Raw genomic sequence first — 16,188 nt, forward strand, 5'->3', positions numbered from 1 at the left:
TGGCCCCCTTTACTCAGCCCCAAGCTGCCCAGGGAGGCCCAGGAGGGAGGGGCCGGGGGCTGGGCCCAGGGGAGGCCACCCCACACAGCACGGCTTCGGTAGTCCTTGGAAACTGTTGAATCCAAAGCCCCCACCCACACCTCCAGGGTCCAGATGGGGAGAGTGAGGCTCTGAGAGGGGAAGAAGTTTACCCGAGGCTACACAGCAGGGCTTGTCCTGGAGGGAGACAAAGGGACTGGAATGATAGAGGTAAAAAGACAAAGACGCCGAGAGACAGAGAGAAAGGAAGCGCCGGGTGATGGAGGCAGAGGGAGACAGAAGCAGGGACATGGAGAGGGATGGATCGCACTGCGTGCATCTTTGCCCTACCCCTGCCCTTGGCAGCCCCATCTGAGGGTCCAAAATAACCATCGATAGCCAGGCTTGCAAAGGTCTGACTGTAGGATCAACAGGAAGAAGGCCAGAAGTGGGTGGGGGTCATAGAGCAAGAAATGTGGCAGAGACCAGGTGACAAGGCAACCGGGAGAGTGGGGCTCCTGCCTTCCCTGAGTAGCTGCCCTGCCTGGCCCAGCTCCTAAGGCCACACACCGATTGCTCCCACTCCACTTTCATCTCACCCCTTTCAGTTCCCATGCCAGGGCTGGGATCCGGGTTTGAGCCCCAGCAGGGCTACCTCTTTTACCGTCATTATCTCAGTGGCCTCAGTCTGCAGCTCTCAAAATGGGACAACGGCAAGTATACCACTTCCAGGGCTGCATTAGTCATGGGACACAGGCAAGGGCCCTGGCTTGGGGATCGCTGGTCTCGGCTCTGCCCAGTGCCCTAAGAAGCTCCCTGAATGAATCTGCTCTCCTTCTCCTCATTCTCCCCATCCCTTCAGACCAGCCTGCCTGAGGGTCCCCTCTCCCAGTTGCTTTAGACTCAAAGCCCAGCCAATCTGAGGCCCCCTCCACGGTGCCCTCCTCTCCCATCCCTCCTGCCCCAGCCCTCCAGCTGGATGCCAGGCCTCTTCCAGCAGGAGGGAGCAGCGCCGTGGCGGAGCCAGCATCCACCACAGAGGCCTATCTGTCCCTTGGTGGGTGCCCCTCTGGATCCCCCCTTCCTACCAGAGATCTCAGCCAAAGAAAATCGTTAGCAGCGGAGGCTGGGGGAGGGGGTCATTTCAGCCTCCCTGCCCCTCCCCTCCTGGCCTCCCTGGCTGGCCACACTGTTTATTATTCTAAAGGAGGAATTTGGTCGGCTGGCCTGGAGATGGGAGGTCACGGCAACTAGGACTGGCCTGGCTCTGGAAGGCTGTGGGCCGGGCCCCTGGGCGGGCAAGCGGCCTCCCCCACCACCCCCGACACTGGCTTCTCTCCTGCTAGGCCTGGCGCTAAGGGGGCTTAGAGTCCCTGAGACTCTGAGCTTGGAGGGGCCTTCTTGAACGGGCAGCAGAGGCCCAGAGACGGACAGAGTCATGGCCCAGTCACACAGCAAAAAGACGGAATCAGGCTGCAGGGAGAGGATGGGCTGGGCACAGGAGCTCAGGGAGAGTGCAGTCACCTTCGGGAGAGTACGGACAGCCAGGGATCTTGGACTGGCTTCTCTCTTTATGAAATGAGCATTTCACATGGGGCTTCAGACCTACTCTGAGACTGAGTGTGTCTCCAGCCCTCTCTGGGACTCAGTTTCCCCATCCACACAGGGAGAGGTTTGGATGGGTCATCTCAAAGAGCCATCATGCTCTAAAACTGCCAGAGAGAAGGTTCTGGTCACTATTATTCCTGCCGGGGTGGTTTGGGGATATAGGGACTGATGGGAGGAAGGGCAACATTCCTGATGCTGACGTAGACTGAGAATCCATAACTCATCTCATTCCACGGATTCAATCCCCTGACCATTTGGTCCCAGATTTGCTGTGTGTACTTTGACAAGTTGCTTCCGTCTCTGGACGTCAGTCTTTCAGGTGACTTCCAGACAAATAAACGGGTGATGTGGACACTCAGGAGGTGGCAGGGGGAAGCGTGGTGTGGGCCACAGGTCGGTGGACTGGGAAGAACCAGAGTGGGGCTTGGGACGTGACCTCCTGGGCCATCTTGGATGATTCCCTGACACCCCCAGTTGTCCATCCAATGCCTTATAGACTTCTGTGCTTCCCAGGGGCTGCTGTATTTCCAGCCGACCCCAGAGGGGCCCAGGTGGCTGATATGGGGGTGGAGAACTTGCCTGTGACCACTCCCCTTCTTCAGGGGCAGGGCTGCGCTCCAAGGAGGAACCACCTGGGACAAGGTGGGTGTCATAGTCAGGGAGGAGGCATCCCCCTTCCTGCCACACTCTCCTGCCTGGGGAGGCCCTTGGAGCAGAGAGAGGGAGGGGACCCTCAGAGATCCCCCCCTTTGCACATGAGGCGAGTTCTCGTGATTCCTCCTATTTTGGCCAGGTTGGGGGTACGGAGGCCCAAAGATGAGATAATTGCCCAGCTCCTCACAGTGAGTCAGAGGGAACCCCTCCCTTGGTCCAGGGGAGAGCCCCAAGTGAGCAGAGGACCCCAAGCCCAGGAGAGCAAGCGTGCTTGAGGAGTCACTGTGAGAGCCCCAGCCTTCTCTCCTTCCTGCTCATACAAGCTTCCACTCCTTTCCCACCGCCTTAATCTAAATAAATCCAGTCCATCTTGGCCACATCCGCTAGCAGCAGCTTCCCTCCCTCGGGGTCCCGAGGCTCCCACGACACAGGCAGGCTGGGGGCGGGGGTGTGCTGCATGGCTGCCAGTGGGGGAGGCTTGCACACGGAGAGTGCTTGCACACACAGCACAGGCTCCTGCCTACGCGCTCGGTCACACACTGCTCTGAAACACACCCGTGTGCAGCGGGCCCTGCGTGTGCCCAGCCCTCACGTCGGCACCAGACACGTGCACGCCCACACATGCACACACGCAGCTCCACGGCGCCCAGACCGCAGCCTCTGTGCTCTCCCACGTGCCCACGTGAGGTGCGCACATGCGCGGCAAGTCACACGTATACCCGGCACAAGCAGAGCTGTGCACATACGACACGCACAGAGCATGTGCACACGGTATCCCAAACTCACCTGAACACACGTGCACATGTGGGCACAGACAAGCCACAGATCCAACACGTGTTGTGTACTTACTGTGCCAGGTGCCATTCTGAGCACTTGACATAGATCTACTCACTTGCTCCTCAGACAACACTATGAGGTACACACAAGGATCGTCCCATTTTAGATGGGGAAGCTGAGGCAGAGAGAGCTTATGGAAGTTGCCTAGGAACACAGAGCAGAGATTGAGCCAAGGCGGACTGCTCTGCCACCATTACTCTGTTTACTGGATTTGGCTGGGCTGAGGCCAGCGAGAACTGATGGAAACAGACCGGACTGAGATTTATCCAGCCCAGAACGACAGGACTTGGTGATCTGATGTAGGGGGGCTGGAGGGAGAGGTATCCTGAGCCCCACCCCTATGTCTGGCTTAGAGTACTAGCGGGCAGGAGTGTGTGTGTGCTGGGGGCACAATACCATCTTCTGAGATTAGACTGTGGTGGAGGAGAGGCTTTGGGAGCTGGCACTGACCTAGTTTAGAATTTGGAGGGGCTGCGTATCTGAGTGGACAGAGGGACACTCAGTCTGGAGGTGGGGAACAGGCAGGGCAGAAATAGCAGTGAAATGGGGGTGGGAGGAAGCCCTGCTTCAGGGAGAAGCGGGTGCTTGAGGCCAGCAGTCTTGGGCCAGGGATGCTCTGAATAAACAAGATGCCAGAGGGAGGAGGAGGCCCGGCCGTGGGGTCAGAGTCTTGGAATGTCAGAGCTCTGAGGCCCTCAGGAACCAGCTATCTGATCCAGCCCCCTTACCGCGCCCCACTGTACAGATGGGGAAACTGAGGCTTGGAAAAGGACAGGGATAGGTCTCAGTGTTTTGACCTAGGCAATCCTGGGCTCAGTTGACCAATGGGGCACTGAAGCACATCTGACTGGGCAGCCCCTGCCTCCAGCCCCGGCTCAGATGTGAGCCTGGTGGCTCAGGACCTAGGGTTCAAACCACAGCTGCTGCTACCTCCCTCCCCACAGGATACCGACCCCCCTTGCTACACACAGACCTTTATATCACCTTCCCTGCATTGTCCCAGCCTGGCGGGGATTGGAAACAGACTCAGAGGAGATGACTTGCTAAGTTGCTGGCAGAAGAGGGGACACAGACTCCGGTCTCCTGCCCGTTGGTCTAGTCCTCTCTCCTCCACACCACAGACACTTCACAGCCCCTGACACACACTTTGGGGACAGATCCCTGGCTGAGAGTAAGGGATGTGGGTTCTAGCTCAGCCCTGTCACCTGATTATATGGTCCTGCCCCTCTCTGAGCCTCAGTTTCCCCATCTGTACACAGGGTAGACAGGGCTGTCCTAGGAACACTTCTGGGGCTGACATGGTGTGACTCTCAGGACCCTGCTCTGGAAGAAGCTGTGCTGAGTTAGAATGCTGGGGTGGGGGTAGGGTGCGGGGGAGGGGCCCTAGCCAGGATGTCATGACTCAGCTCGAAGAAGGCAGCCAGCTCCAGTCCTGGGCGTGCGTAGGGGCAAGAGGCATCTGGAGCTGGAGACTGAGTCTTCCCGCCAGCGGTTGGGAAAGTACAAGAGTGATGGCAGAGAGTGTGGCCCATGTGGGCTTACCCCAAGTGCGCTGAGTTTTAGGTAGAATCTTGCAACACAGGTAGGGGAACCCCATCCTGGGAGCCAGGAAGGAGAGCAGTTTCCTTTGGGTTGGGAGATAGTTACGGGCTGCGGATAGAAAGCTGGGAAGGGGCTGAGGCTATGCGGCTCTCACCTGCCCCTCTCGATCCGATGCCCCTTCTGCCGCTAAAGGTTCAGCACTCCACCCTACACACTGAATCTCCCCACAGACCTCAGGATCGCATGGAGGTCAGAGAGGGTGTGCAACCTGCCTCGAATCACACAGCGATGCTGCTTGATCGCCCAGGCCCAACTCTCTGCCACGCTGCTTCTAGACCCAGAGGACCTTCCTGCTTTCCAGGTACCTATGAGGTCTCCCAAACAAAGCAGCAGAAGTCAGCTAAGCTGGGGCCTGGCATGGGACCCAGCTGTTCTGGAAGTCCAAGTGAGTGGAAGAACAGTGCTAGCTCCACGGACCATCAATCTGATGCCCCTACCCCTGCCCCCTCCAGCAGAAACTTGGTGGCCTCTGCCTGCCCCATTGTACCAACCCCTCCCCTATCACCTCCAGTCTGTCCCCTCCTGCCTGTTCTCACACCTTAACCAGAGGAACATTTCTGAAATCCCCATCTGACCACGTCCTTCCCTGGCACCTCCATGGCTCTCCATCCGCCCTCAGTAAAGGCCTGCTTCTTAGCCCAGCCTTTAAGACCCTTCAAGCCCTGGCCCTGCTGACAGATGGCTCATCATGACAGAGGGGGGAGGATGCTGTCCTCCCAGCTCCCCAGGGGCCCAAGTGAGGCCTCCATGCTCTTGTCACTCACTCTGTGCTCCTGTCCCCAGGAGGCCTCCCCAGGGACACAATGGAAAGAAATGACCTATTTTCTGGAAGTTCAAAATAAGACGAAACATCTGTCTGGATCGGAGTCAGGCTGATAAAGAACGGGCTGATTCCCCCAGTCCGAGCCCCTGCTCCTGCACACCCCCTCACCCGCACTTGGGGGTAGGGGGAGCAGGCCAAGCTCCTTGGAACAGTTCATGGGAAAGCGCTCAGTGTGTGCCTCACGGCCGCTGGGGGCCCAGGGGAGGGGGCCTGGGTCCCCACACGGGCTGGGAAGCGGCCCTGAGAAGGAGGTCAGGGAGGGAGGGAGGCCCACTGCACACGCCTGTCCACCCGCCTGCCGAGCAAGCACTGCTTGCCTCCCCCGGCGCCTCGCTGGCCTCCCTGTTCATCCCCATGGCCACTCCCCGGCCCATGTGGCCTGGCTCTGCCCAGGCCCAGTGATCCCTGGACTAGAGTCCTCTGGATCCCAGCTAGGCACCAGTGACCCCTTCGAGAAGGAACAAGGACTTAGAAGGCCTTCAAAATAACAACAAGAAGAAGAATAACTACCTATGATTTAGTTCTCATCACTCACAGCCTGGGCTGAGGCCTGAACGTGAATGATCTCAGAACAATCCATGACATCAGTGCTGCTTCCGCATTTTACACACGAGGAAAGCAAGGCACAGAGAGGTCAAACCGTTTGCCCAGCGATTTCACCAGTACTGGAGCTGGTGCTCGATCCTGGGCGGACTGACAGCACACAGGGTCAACACTCATGTGACAGCCTCTCTCAGGCAGGAGGCAAAGATGTCAAGCTTGTGTCTGGCACACAGTACGAGCTCAATATACAATTCACCAGGTTTATTCTTTCACCCTCTGTTTTCCAACCTCTCCTTCAGTCTCCTTCAGCAGGATAAGCGGGGAGGAAGTCACACCATCTTTCACAGAGCCCTATAATCTTAGGGCTGGGAGGGGCTGTAAGTACTCCCAATTCACATCTCCCCCACCCTTTCTGCAAACAAAGGGGTTGTCCAGCCTCCAGTTGCACACCTCCCATGATAGGGATCTCACTACCTCACCCGCAGCCCATTCCATTCTTGGACGGCCCAGGATCCTCAGAGGTCAGACTATTTGAAAATTTTTATCCCATTGAGCACAATCTGTCTCATGGTATCCTCTACCCATTGGTCCTGCTTCCATTCACCAATGCCAACGCCCCCCACCCTGCAACAAGGACGGTTTTCCTCCCATTCATTTTTCTGATGCTCCACAATCTGGAAACAAACAAAAGCCCTTACTAATTCAGAGCTAGGGACTCTGCTAAATGAGATGACCTGGGGATGTTGTTTTATCCTCACAACAATCCTGTGAGGAGGATACAATCATTATTCCCATTTCACAGAGGGGGAGACTAAGTCTCAGAGAGGTACGGCAACTTGCCCAAGGTCACACAGCTGATAAGTAATAAGCCGACGATAAGCTGGGATGCAAACTCAGGCCCATCTGACTCCAAACCTGTATTCTTAACTGCTCTGCTAGACTGCCTAGCTTCTGCCCAGAAACAGGTCTGTTCACAGAGAAACACTCCCACACGGGTTCACCCTAATGGGGTCCACACTGAATACAGGCTCTCAGGGATGAGGGATCCTCAGAGGTTACAGTCCTGTCCCTCCCTCACTGAGGGGCAGAGTGAGCAAGGGATCTACCCCAGCTCACCCAGGAATTTGGAAGTCAAGTAAGGGTAGAACTCAGGACCTTTCTGTGACGTCACTGCAGAGTCTGAGGGTCAGCATCTAGGCTGAGGTGAGGAGAGGAGTCTCTGCTGAGGACAGCCTGGGTCTGGCAGAGGCAGTGCCCAAGCAGGTCTCTGGTCTACCATGAGGCCTGTCCCAGACACCTCTGATAAAGAGCATCCCAGTAGTCAGGCTAGGTGCGTGGTCAGCGCTGCCACAGGCCTGCTGCGCTCAGGGTCCAGGCCTGCCCCTGCTGAAGCTCCAGCACCCCTTCCACTGTTCACAGAGGGCCTGGGGGCTTCTGCAGCTGCAGAGTTCCAGGCCTCCACCATCCCTCGGCTGCCCTCCCTGAAACCCGCCCCCTGCAGCCAACCCCCAGTCTCATCTCCAGCCGGTGCCATGGCAACGGGGAGCGTCAGGCCCTGGCAGCCAGAGGAGCCCCTGAGAGGGGTCCCAGGCTGAGGCTGGGGAGGGGGGGCGCAGCAGGCGCAGACAGGCAAACCTTCTGTTCCCCTGGCCGCTGCCAGCCCGAGATCAGCCCTGGGCCGGGGTGGGGGCCACACATAAAATGGTTCTCAGAGCCAAGTGGGCAGGGGGCAGGCCTCGGCCATTCAGACTGACCCACCAGCACGCGGCCTTCCCCCAGCAACCCAGAGCCGGCACATCGGGCAGGGCAGCTAGCTAAGGAGAACCTGCGTCTAATTGCTGCCAATTACGGAGCATTGAGATTCCCCTCAGAGCCCTCCTGGGCAGCAGAGCCAGAGGGGAGTGAAACGCCCACGTTTCACTCCCCTCTGGCTTTCCCAGCATCTGTTCTTTCACCCCTTCCTCCAGTCGCTCACCCCGAGTCTCCCACTTAACTGTTACTCAGCCTCCCTGTGCCTCGGGTTTCCCATCTGTAAGTCAGGGCTCGTCATCGAGTTGTCAAGGCCTTTGAATGAGTTAATACAAGGAAAATACTCAAAGCAGGGCCTGGCACACAGCCCTCGGCCAAGTCAGTGGCCACGTGACTGTTCTTCATTCACTCACGGGAGAATAAGTCACTCACTCATTCACTCACTCGCTGGCCTTGAGACCCTGCTAGGCTAAGCTTGTCAGCAAAGGATGCGTGTGGGAAATGGGGTGATGGGGACGCCAGGAAGGGTAGCTGCAGTTGTTATGGGTATTGTCAGCAGGCTCAGCTTGGGTAGGGTCGGGTCTCCTCCTGGCGCACTCAAGGATTTAAAGGCCAACCCAGGACCAGAACCCAAGTCTAATGACTCCCAGTCCACTGTCTGCCAACCGGCTCTTTCTTCTACCTTTGTCTTGGCCTCTTAGTTTGATTTTTCACAAATGAGGAAACCCATCTAACAATTTGGGGGATGTCTTCAAGTTCCTCGTATGGGATTAGGCATACAGTAGGTGCTCAATAGATGCTTACCCAGCATGAGAGATCAAATGGCTGTGTAGAGTCAGCTCTTCCGGTCCTCAGCTGCCCCCTAAAAACTCAGCACTCCCTGGGCTGGGAAACTGGGATAGGCAGGCGATGGTGACCCTTCCCCTCCAGGAAGGTGATGGGACGGGCTGGTGAGGGGGCAGCACAGACATATGGGACCCTGATGCCAGCAGGCTGTGCCTGATGCCTCCCGGGGCAGTGAAAGCACATGGAGGGGCTCGGCCAGGCCAGGGGCCGCAGTCCCAGCTAGAAGCCACTTAATCCAGGTCAAAGTCCCAGTTCTACTACCTCATAAACATGTGATCTCTCTGAGTTTAACTTCCCTGAGTCCCAATTTTCTGGAAAACAGCAAAAGAGATATCCTTTTCCATGGCTGTGAGGGTTAGAGATGATGATGAAAGGCTCCTGACGTATAACAGGCGCTCAGTAAACGGTAATTATTATGATTATAGGACGATTTCAAGGGGGGAGAGGGTGGCCTTGAGTTGGGTTCTGTGGTGGACGATGCCAGGGAAGGGTATTCCACAGAAGCTCGGCATGAGCAGTTAGGGAAGGGGGAGATCGCGAGGCATCCGGGTGGTGGCAGAGACAGATCCGTTAGGCTAGAAACTGGGGCTCTTCAGCAAAGAGGCAGGGGATGGGCAGAGAAGAAGGGCAGAGGCCACTCTGGGAAAAGTTTGGGGTGCTGAGTAAGGACTTGGGCTCTGCCCTGGAGGCACTGGGAAGCCAACTTGTCAGGGTATTGACAGTGAGAGTAGGGGGCTAGCTGCTGGTTGGGCAGTGACAATGGTGCAAGTCCAAGCCCTTATGGGGATGGGGGGGCCTCCACAAAGGAGAGTGACGGGAGTAGGTTGGCATTTTGTGGGAGGCCGTGGATTAGAATGGGGACAGTGGAGGCAGCGAGACCAGTCTCAGGGATGAAGCCATCTCAAACCCAGCCTGAACTCCCTGGCAGGACCAGCTATATAATTTGCGGGGCCAAGTGCAAAATAGAAATGCAGGGACCCTTGTTAAAAAACTATTCAGCATTTCAAGGCAATGATAGGCCCCTCTAAGCGTGGAGCCCACTGTGACTACACGTGCTGAACGCTCATGACGTCACCCCTGCTCCCTGGACTAGAGGGGAGGCCAACTGTCTGTCCATCCATCCATCCATCCATCCATCCGTGCAGGCATCCACCAACCTGTTTATCCATCTCTCCCCTACGCTTACTTATCACTCTTTCATTATCCATTCAGCAGAAAGGCCCCAGCCTGGGGGCTGATAAGGACACAAATACAGTTAAGACAGGAGTAGCCCACGGTCCACTGAGTCACACCTGAGCCTTTACCTTTAGGGCTTCAGTGACAGGTTTGTAAATCTGAGCCCTGCCCTCTGGGGCTGACTCTGGAACTTCCCCCCCCAACACCACCACCATCCATGACCACTTAGGCTCAGCCTCAGGAGTGGAGAAGCTAGAAGAGGACGTGTCACAGCTCTTATGATTCCACTTCCCAGGACAGAAGGTAACCAGGGTAGCAACAACACGTGAAATACCCACACAAAGGCTGGCAGGAGCTCTCAGGGGCTAAGAACGGAGCTGGATGGAGCCTCTGGGGTCACTGAGCTGTCCCCTTGCCCCCCACCCCATCACTTTATGTAAAAGGAAATTATGGCCAGAATGGAGAAGTGATGTAACCAAAGGCTCCATGGTCCACAAGACTACCCAGAGGGTTTCCCTTTCCAGCCAAAACTCTGCCCTGTGGCCTCACCCCGGGGAGAGCTGGAGCCTAAGCCCTGGACCACAGAGGTGGATGGTGAAGATTCAGCACATGCGCTAGCACAGAGGAAAGTCCAGACCTGCAGCCCGGGTCCTGGGCTCAGTGCTATCACTGACAACCTGTAGGACCTGAGGCACGTCCCTCCTCTTCTCTGGACCTCAGTTTCCCGTGCATATAGTAAGGAAATTGAACCCAGTGATCCCCATAATCCTCTTCACTTCTGACCTTCAGGAACCATCTGACCGGCCTGGCCCTGCTGCCCCTACCTCCCAAGCGACAACCCTTTCCCTCACAGGGCAGAGGAGCCGGTACCTCTGGCAGATGAAAGGTTCTGGACACCTGAGACATTAAATAGCTCTGATCTGAAGCGAGGAGAAGAGAGGGTACTAATGCAGTTAAAGCAATACACTTTGATTTTCAACCTCCTGCACTAGGCTGGGCTGGGGCGTCCCAGAAAGCATCTGGGAAAGGCGGATCCTGGGGTCACGGCCTGGGGGGTTCAGGAAGCTCTTTTGCCTGAGGGTTCTGGGCCTGAAGTCTTGGGAGGGGCTTCTACACTGGAAGCAACAGTGTGTGAATTCCACACTCCTCCCATTAGAGGTGGGTCTCTGCATCCATTCCCTTGCCTCTGGAGCCCATCATTCATTCATCTACCATGCGCCAAAGCCTTGCTTCCTTTTGAAATCAGAGCCTATGAAGTCCGAAAATCAGCAAAGGGTCACAGCATCCACACATACCCTCTCACAGGCAGTCCTCCTGACCCTCCTTCCTCAGTATCCCAGGAAAATAGGGCTGTGGGCACTGGGAAATCACGACCTCAGAGCTCCCCAAGAAACTGAGTGCATTACCAGGCCGCTCTGACTGTCAGAAGGTCCCTCCTCCTTGTTATAGGGTACCGTTTTCCATTAGAGGTCATCGATTCTGACCACTTTCTGTAATGTGTAGAAAAAGGGTAAGAAAAAACCCTTTCACTGTGAAGTTAAATATGCATGATCCCTGAGTACACAACAGAGCTTGTGCAACTGCCCATCTGGGCTGGTGTGGCTTGGAATCCTGGAATTGTTTTAGGGCTGGAAGGAGCTCAGAGATCATCTTGTTCAAACTCCTTGTTTTACTGATGGGAAAACTGAGACCCAGAGAGGGACTGACTCACCCACAGTCGCACAGGATGGATTCCTGGGTCTGATGACCACCTCTGGAGCTCTGAGGGGCGCCACAGCTGAGATCCAGAACCCACCCAGCCTCTCAATCGTGGACTCTGGAGTCAAAAACACCCGGTTTAAATCCTGGCTCCATTGCATCCTGGCTGTGGGACTTTGGGCAACTGACTTAACCTCTTAACCTCTCTGGGCATTTCTTCATCTGTAAAATGGAGAGTTTATATCCACTCCTCGAGGTGGTTTGCGATGATTAAATTAGTTCAGCGAATATTTATTAAGCACTCACTGAATGCCAGGCCTGTTCCAAGCACTAAGGAATACAGCAGTGGACTTGCTGGTGATGGATGTAAAGCACAATGAAAGTGCTCAGAGAGGGCTGGTCCCAGTTCTGTCATCCTGCACACGTGGCTTCCCAGTTGAGGCGTTACAAGCTCTGATGCTGGGGAGACATGGTGGAGGGTTGTGGGAGCTGTGGAAAACAGGGCAGGAAGATCTCCCCCTTCCAAGGGTCCACTGCCTGCAGGGTTCTGAACCACGTGCAAGAAATGGGGTGAGGGGGGACATTTCAGGAATGTCTGGGGCCTCTCTCATTCCTTCCTCCCTCCTCACCACTCAGTAGCCTGTCCTGAGCAAAGCACCCAGAGTCCCCTCCAGAGTCCCCTCCTTCAACCTAGAAGGCAGCTGGTCTCAGAGCCAGACTGTGCCTGGAGGATAGAGTTGAGCCTTTAGCACACCCGTGGTGCCCAGGTCCCTTCCCTTCTGTGGGCATAGCACTTCATGAGGTGCAGACCAATTTCACAGCCAGGTCGTCCCGTGCAGGAGGCGGGGAGAGCAGCTGCTCTCTCTTAGCCTTTGGCATTAAGTCCAGCCCCAGGAGATGCAGGAACTGTGCCAAGCACCTTATCTGTATTATTACCATGTGGACCCTGCATCCCACCCTACTGCTCACAGAGGAGGGGCCTGACGCCCAGAGAGGCAGAGCGCTAGCCCAGGGTCACACAGTCAGCCAGACCAAGGGGGGCTCATCAGATGCCCAAACCTGGTGTTGTTTACCCACCGTGCCCACTGCCTTCCAGATGCGGACGCAGCAAGAAAGAGGACGTGGGGGCCTGAGGTTGGCCACACAGTGGATTTGAGTCGAGCCAGGACCAGTGCTGGGTCTCCTGACTCTGAATCCACGGTGCTTTCCGCTGCCCCACATCTGTGGGCAATTAGAAGTCTCATCTCTTCTTCCCACAGAGGAGGGAGGGCTGCCCGATCACCACTGAAGGGAGGGGACTCACCAGATGGTCTCCTTCCTCACTCAGGACCAAGCCAGGGCCTGGGTGGACCTGGGAGCAGGTCAGGCCTGAAGCTAATCTTTCTGCTGGAGAAAGTGCTGGAGCCAGGAGCAGGCTCTGTGGGAGGATGGAGACTCTCCGCTGTGACCAGGGGGGCTCCCTGGGAGCAAGGGGGTTAAGTCTTTGGTTTCAGGTAGACCTCGGCCTAAATACCAACTCTACCAACTAACTGTGTGACCCTGGGAAAGTCACTTAGCTTCTCTGAGCCTTGTTTTTCTTGTCTTCAAAACAGGGGTAAGACAATAGCCAGGACATGGAATCAACCTAAGTGTCCATCAACAGATGAATGGATAAAGAAGATGTGGCACATATATACAATGGAATATTACTCAGCCATAAAAAGAAACGAAATTGAGTTATTTGTAGTGAGGTGGATGGACCTAGAGTCTATCATACAGAGTGAAGTAAGTCAGAAAGAAAAAACAAATACCGTATGCTAACATATGTATATGGAATCTTAGAAAAAAAAAGGTTCTGAAGAACCTAAGGGCAGAACAGGAATAAAGACGCAGATGTAGAGAATGGACTTGAGGACACGAGAAGGGGAAAGGGTAATCTGGGACGAAGTGAGAGAGTGGCATGGACATACATACACTACCAAATGTAAAATAGATAGCTAGTGGGAAGCAGCTGCATGGCACAGGGAGATCAGCTCTGTGCTTTGTGAGCACCTAGAAGGGTGGGATAGGGTGGGTGGGAAGGAGACGCAAGAGGGAGGGGATATGGGGATATATGTATACGTATAGCTGATTCACTTTGTTATACAGCAGAAACTAACACACCATTGTAAAGCAATTACACTCCAATAAAGATGTTAAAAAACAAAACAAAACAAGACAGGGGTAAGAATAATACCTATTCCAAAAACCTGTTGTGGGGGATTATAAGGCATACGAGGTTCCAGGCTCTGTGCCCAGCACAGGGTAAGCACTTCCTGATGGTGACCAACATGGTCTGCATGTCCCCAAGTGCTGTGGATTCAGGGCCCTGATGCTTGGAGGCAGGGGAGGACTGCCTGATTTCAGAAGATCTCGCTAGAGGCCTCTGTGCACTTTGGGATCACAGAGGCAGGGGCACTACCCCCCTTGACATATAGGAAAATGTCTGGGGGACGGACACACATAAGGTTCTGGAAAGGCACCTGAAGGAAGATAAGAGGCCTGGGTTCTGGGCTCACCCTTGGGAACACAAGGTCTTCAGTCAGTCCCTCCTCCCCTTCACAACCACATTTTCTCAGCCCCACTGGCCTCCTGGGAACACTGGGGCCAGAACACAAGATGGGGAAGCCTGGGGCCCAAACAATCTCTGATGTGTAAACAGAACACGAACAGAAAGAGAGGGTCAAGCAACAAGGCTCCAGGATGATGGGCGTAGTAAGCTCTTGGAAGACTAGAAGAACGTGGGAAGGCTGCCTGGAGGAGGTAGAATAGGGAGGGTCCTTGAAGGAAAAGGGAAAGTGGTAAGGCAGGGCATGCCCACTGGCAGGATCATGAAGATTCCTTCCGGGAATTCTGGGATCTGACCGTCAGGAACGCGAAGCCCAAGTCCGGCGTGATGGGGCAGGGAGGCTACTATCTCCCTGAGCTCTGCCACCTACTAGCAGAGCAGTGTGGTACAGTTTTGTGGCTGCTGTGAGCCTCAGTTTCCTCACTCGTAAATTGGGTATAAAATCAGTCCCTGCCCCTGGATTTGCTGGTGAGCGTTACATGAGATCATGCTTATAAAACACTCCACATGGTCCTGGCATGCAGTAAGGGTCGATCAGTGGCAGCCGCTATTAAGAGTTTGGGCTTTCTATAGGCACCTTCTACGAGGGAGACTCACAGAAGGAATCAGATTCATATTTAAGAAGGAGGGAGACAGTGAGGAGGCCTGAGCAGCTGCCTGGGACCAGAGGAACGGGCCCAGCAGCCAACCCCCCTTCTTCACAGAGGGGCCCCCAGATCTGACTGCTAGATCCCAAACCCCCGGCCCAGGCTGCAGGACTGTGACTGTTCGGAAGGGCCTGCCATGGCCCCCTCGCCTTCGCACTTTCCCAGCCGCTGGGGGTTTGGAAGGACATCTTAGGAATCTGGAAAATTTGCAAATCCATTTAAATCCTGAGAGGTTGCCTGGCGGCCGACTGGCTTAGAGCCAGACAGATTCTTAGGGACAAGGCTTGGGCCTAGGGACAGAGGCAGCGGATCTGAGGTCCCCGTTCCCTGCTAGGTCCTCTTGCCATGTACCCTGCTGGCCATCTCTCAATTCCCCTCTCACACCCCTCCCAGCTCTCCCCGCCACCCCCCCACAGGCGGTGCTTTGCTTTGGAGGACACCCCCGCCCTCCAGCTTGGCACCCAGAAACCTCTGAGATTTGTTTGATGAGGGCAAGGGGCACCGACCCCAGAAGCAGCCTGAGCAGAAGAGAGCTGGCTCCTCCAGCCCTGATGTCGCCAACAGCCTCCTGGCCTCCTCCCATCTGGTTTGGTAAAAAATATTTTCCATTTTTTGACCTACCCAAGAAGGCGCAGTCTGGGACAAGGGGACAGGACAAGGGGCTGGGGTTCCCTCCTCTTCCCAGCACTTACCTTGCTGCTGATGCCTTCTGAAGTGTGGGCAAGGTCCCAGGCTCTGGGCTGTCACCCCCTCCAGGAAGACCTCCTCACTGCCTACCCTCTCCTGTTATCAGAAAGACTTTGCTGGACCTGAAATTGGGCAGCAGCAGGGTAGGAGGGCAGTGAGGACCTTTGCAGGCTCCCAGAGCCTCAGGAGAATGGCGGGAGTGAGGGGCTACGGGGGTGAGGAGTGGCCTCACTCCCAAAGCATCCCTCTGGAGGAGCAGGGCTGCCAGGAGGGGCCGCCCTGGATCTGTCTGTATCGTTCGGCACAGGCTGCTGCCGGGTGCCGCTGGTCAGAGGGGCCCGGGCGCTCTCCTAGTCCCTCCTTCTCTCCGGCTCCAGACTGGGCGGGCAGGGACTGCGGGCTGCTGGCAGCCCCAGGAGCTCACACCACCGTGGGCTTCCCTGCCCCCCCCCCCCCACTTTGGGGGAAAGGCTGCAGGGCTGCCTCTGATTGGCTCAGCTGGGAGAAGGGGGCTGGGGGCGGGGAGGGTGGACGCGTGCGTCTGTTTTCAATTTTAGTTCCCCCTCCCTCTTTCTTTTCCCCCAAGTTTCTTGTTTTTCTTCCTCTTTTCCCTCTGCTTGCTCCCTCCCGTAGCCTGCTCACTCAGGATGTGAGGAGATGTTTAGAAATTCCGCAGCCCACGCCAGCCAGCCGCTGAGTCACTTTCATTAAAG

General features: G+C 55.9%; 1 protein-coding gene across 1 annotated transcript in view; it reads right to left on the reverse strand.

Moving 5' to 3' along the window:
- The window catches only part of PDGFRB (platelet derived growth factor receptor beta), a 38,689-nt gene extending 22,825 nt beyond the window's left edge, over positions 1 to 15,864 (reverse strand). The window contains exon 1 of the mRNA XM_024732259.1: positions 15,481 to 15,864. The gene's annotated coding sequence lies outside the window, so the exon portion shown is untranslated. The remainder of the gene's footprint in view (positions 1 to 15,480) is intronic.
- Positions 15,865 to 16,188: the final 324 nt, after the last annotated feature.

Source organism: Neophocaena asiaeorientalis, unplaced genomic scaffold (assembly GCF_003031525.2).
Source record: "Neophocaena asiaeorientalis asiaeorientalis breed wild unplaced genomic scaffold, Neophocaena_asiaeorientalis_V1.1 scaffold964, whole genome shotgun sequence".
Lineage (NCBI taxonomy): Eukaryota > Metazoa > Chordata > Mammalia > Artiodactyla > Phocoenidae > Neophocaena > Neophocaena asiaeorientalis.